Source organism: Canis lupus, chromosome 5 (assembly GCF_011100685.1).
Source record: "Canis lupus familiaris isolate Mischka breed German Shepherd chromosome 5, alternate assembly UU_Cfam_GSD_1.0, whole genome shotgun sequence".
Classification (NCBI taxonomy): domain Eukaryota; kingdom Metazoa; phylum Chordata; class Mammalia; order Carnivora; family Canidae; genus Canis; species Canis lupus.
Window position 1 is genome coordinate 41,472,808 of NC_049226.1, and position 3,706 is coordinate 41,476,513.

At 53.7% G+C, this 3,706-nt stretch overlaps 1 non-coding gene across 1 annotated transcript; it reads right to left on the reverse strand.

Annotated features, from left to right (window-relative positions):
• Positions 1–3,572: 3,572 nt before the first annotated feature.
• Positions 3,573–3,677, reverse strand: MIR8872 (microRNA mir-8872). The gene has a single exon (NR_128825.1). It is a non-coding gene; the product is annotated as a microRNA mir-8872 (primary transcript).
• Between the last annotated feature and the right edge of the window lie 29 nt (positions 3,678–3,706).

Consider the following 3,706-nt stretch of genomic DNA (forward strand, 5'->3'; position numbering starts at 1 on the left):
CTGATGGCAGTGGGACAGAAATCCTTTTTCTCTCCCCCTGTAGCCCGGGAAGCTGTGTCAGCAAGTGCAAAGCAGGGTGCAGAGAAGGGGATGGGGAAACTGAACAGGGGTGTACCCTGAGGGAAAGAGGCCCTTGGGCTAGACCACCGGTCAAGCTGTATCTGAAAAAACAAAATGAGTCTCCGAAAACACAAGTAACACAAATGGGAAGATAAAGTAGAAAGCATTCAAAGAGAGAAAGAATTGACTCTTGCATTTCCTTATTAAAACAGACTTCTAAGGGGGGGGGGGGGAAGGACAGCCTTCTAAGGAAAATAGGACAGTGGAGTAAAAGCCACGGGAGCCCTCAGATGTTCCCGTCACCAAAGACAGCTGCCACCTTCTAGGACTACCAACAGCCCTTTCTCAGAAGATCTCTCCTCTGTCATTTACACCATAGTATAAATTTGAGAATCAGAGAGAACCTGAGATCTAGAAGTTCCCCAAACTTTCCTGTATGCCAAACAGACTCCAGGTCTTACCCCAGACCAACTGAACCAGAATCTCTGGGGGATGGAACCCGGAAATCCATGATCTAAAAAATTCTCCTGAATAATTCTGACAGGGCAGATCACAGACCAGGGTTGGCAACCACTCTGGATAGGAACTGCAACCCTTCACTAGCAGGATGAGGAAACAGGCGGCCAGAGAAAGGAAATGATCTGCAAAAAGTTACAGAGTGGGCTGGTGTTGGGGGTCCTGTCTGGAAGCCAGGTCCCAATTCTGAGCCCACCACACAAACCTGGTTCACCACCCCCAGAAGAATATACACATGAAGCCTCATCTCTAACTGGACAGGGCCCTTCCCCACCATAGGTGACCAGTTACCTCTGCAGGCCGATAAGCTTCCACTTCTGAAAATCCGTAATATGCAAAGGAGAGGAGATCCAGTGCTTCACAGGTTTGGCATGACGGCTGTGGTTAGGGACAAAGATTGACAGTGCCGTCACCAGCTTCCTCACTATGGCCTCGTCCTCCCCCAGGACCACAAGTGTCCTCCCGCTGAGGAGGGAGTAGATGGCCGGGTGGGCAAAGGGGTATTGACGGATGAATTTTAAGGCGTTCTGGCCAGCCCTCTTTTTATGCCTCTCAGAAGAGGGGCCAGGGGGATAAGCAGAGGAGGAAGTCCTGTCTGAGCTGGTGGAGGCTATACTGCTCAGATTGCTGGTAGTGTCAGAGTTGTCCAGGCTGCTCTTGCTGACATCCCGGCTAGCCAGCAGGCGGTCTGGATCCAGCTCATAAGCAGGAAAGCCCTCAGAACTGTTGTCTTGGGAAGGGTTGGCATTTTCCACCGCAAAGTCTACGTGGAATCCCTGATCCTTCTGCCTGTAGCGCTGTGGGGGGATGCTCACAACTCCATCCTGATCCGAGGGGCTGTGGGCTGGGGTGGAAAGGGGCACCCGCAGACTCTCACTCTCCTTCCCAATGCAGCAGGACGAGTCTGCTTGTGACGAGGTGTTTTCTAAACTGCCCTCCTCTGCCTCACCCAGCTCTGGTGGACTGACACTTGCCTGGAAGTGGATGGCTCCCTCACTATCATCTGCATACGATTCTTCTTCGTTAATGGCACTTGGGTAGCTGGCCTTAAAATCGTCAGGGATGAGGGCTTCAGAGGGGCAGGTGCTGAGGACCTCAATACTGTCCTCGCTGATGGTCCTGTGGCTGACCACCTTGCTCCGGACCACCTGGGGGCTCAATGGCACGGTGAGGCTGGCCTGGCTGTCAGATTTAGCTAGCACAGAGGTGGACTTCTCCGTGCCCAGAACCTCGATGCTTTCGCCACTGCTGATGCTCCCTTTCATGTCCATATCTAGATAGTCCAAGCTTTCCTGGGGATCAAAACTGCTCATTTCTGTCACCTCTGCTTCCCTGTACTCATCTCCAAGTTCCTGCTCCATCTTTATCGGCACAGACTCCACACTGGACTTGTAAGAACCAACGCTAATTAACACTTGAGGGATCGGACATTCTTCCAGAGACCTGGAAGGCGGCCTGCCTGGACTGGGTTTAGGAGGTGTGCTCTCTTGTTTCTCTACCACCCTGTCGTCAACCTCCACAAAATCTTCGAAGAGGAAGTTGGTTATGTGCTGTTGTTTTAGAAGTGCTCTGTCAATCTGGCTGGTCAGGAGGTAGCACAGGTCTCCTCTGAACATGTGCTCTATGTGGCTGAGCTGGGCCAGGGTCTGGGTAAAATATTCAGTGTCACAGAGCTCTTCCAAGGTCTTCAACTTTTTGTCAAAACACTTGGTGGACTTTGCTTTGATGAGTTTAGGGGTATAAGCAGGTCTGCAGGTGTAAAGGTCTGTGTCAGCAGACTCATCAGTGTTAGAGGTAGTGGCTGGCTGGCTGGCCTGATCCTGGGTGTGCTCCATCTCCCCAGAACACAGAGCAGACCCCTTCAACTTCCGATGAGGGTACGAGCGGATCTGCTTCAGCAGGTCCTGATGTTCAATGATGGACTTCTCTACACTAGCCAGTTCGTTGGCTTTCTCAATTGCCTGAGATGAGTAAAAGCCTTTGTCGTTGGCCTTCTTCTGGATCTCCGTTTCTGTGTGCAGCACTGTTCTGGTGTAATCCAAGTCTTTCAGTTTTTTCTCAAGTTCTCCCGCAAATGCCTTCCTGTTGCCTGTCTTCAAGCACTCAGAAGCTTTGGAAAATTCAGCTGAGAGCTCCTGAAACTGCTGCATGATCTTGTGTTGGTCTGCTGAGATATAAGCCATGCAAAAGGGCCTCACAAAGCCCCGGGCCTCCAGGTCATACAGGGTAAGGTGGTGCACATATGCAAACGCTCCCTCCTTGGAATCTCCCAGCACCACCTTGGAGTCCTCCACAAAGTTCAGCTTGGGATAGGCAGAACCAGGGGGGTGGCCCACAAAGGAGGCCTGGTAATCCACAGACATGATCCGCAGGGAGAAGTAATTGAGATCAAAAGTACCAAAAACTTTGGTGTCATTGGGGATGGTCAGCAAGGGCTGGGGTCCCACCTGCTCAGAGAACTCGGAAATAAGGATGAAGTCCCTAGAGAACTTGGCCCCGGACAGTTTGGACCATGGGTTGGCTCCCTGGCTGGCGAAAGGGAAGAGCGGCACCGAGTACTCCTCGGGCAAGGCGGGCTCATTGTAAGGCTCCTCCTCGTACCCCTCCTCTTTGGTGAAGGCCACCACGTCAGGGGCGCTGATCATATTTCCAGATATACGGAGACAACATTGAGAGGAAGTGAGAAAGAAGGCGGGGGTAATCAACGCAGGGAAGCCAAGCCTCTGGAAGAGGAAGCAAAGTCCCTGCCGTCTTCTTGGCGCCCCCGGGGGTACTAGGCTGCCTCTCACACACTGGTAGACTCGAACTCCCACAGTCCCCTCAGAGGCCCGTGGACTTCGCAGGTCCAGAAGACCGGGTAGGCCGGTTGTCCTCCTCTTCCTCCTCCTTCTCCGGCGAGAGCGTCCGGCGCAGGACACCTGCAGCGAGGTCACCGGCACTCCCCCTAACCCACCGCGACAGCAACAGCCCGGCCCGGGACCGGTGTCTGACGCGGGGCTACGGGCCGCCGCAGGGGCCAGTCAAGCGTTGCCGGCCCGAGGGCAGAAACCGTCGCGGCTCCTCGGACGCCACAACCCAGAACCAGCTAACGCGGCGCCGCCATCTTGGTATCACATGACTCGCGGTGTCA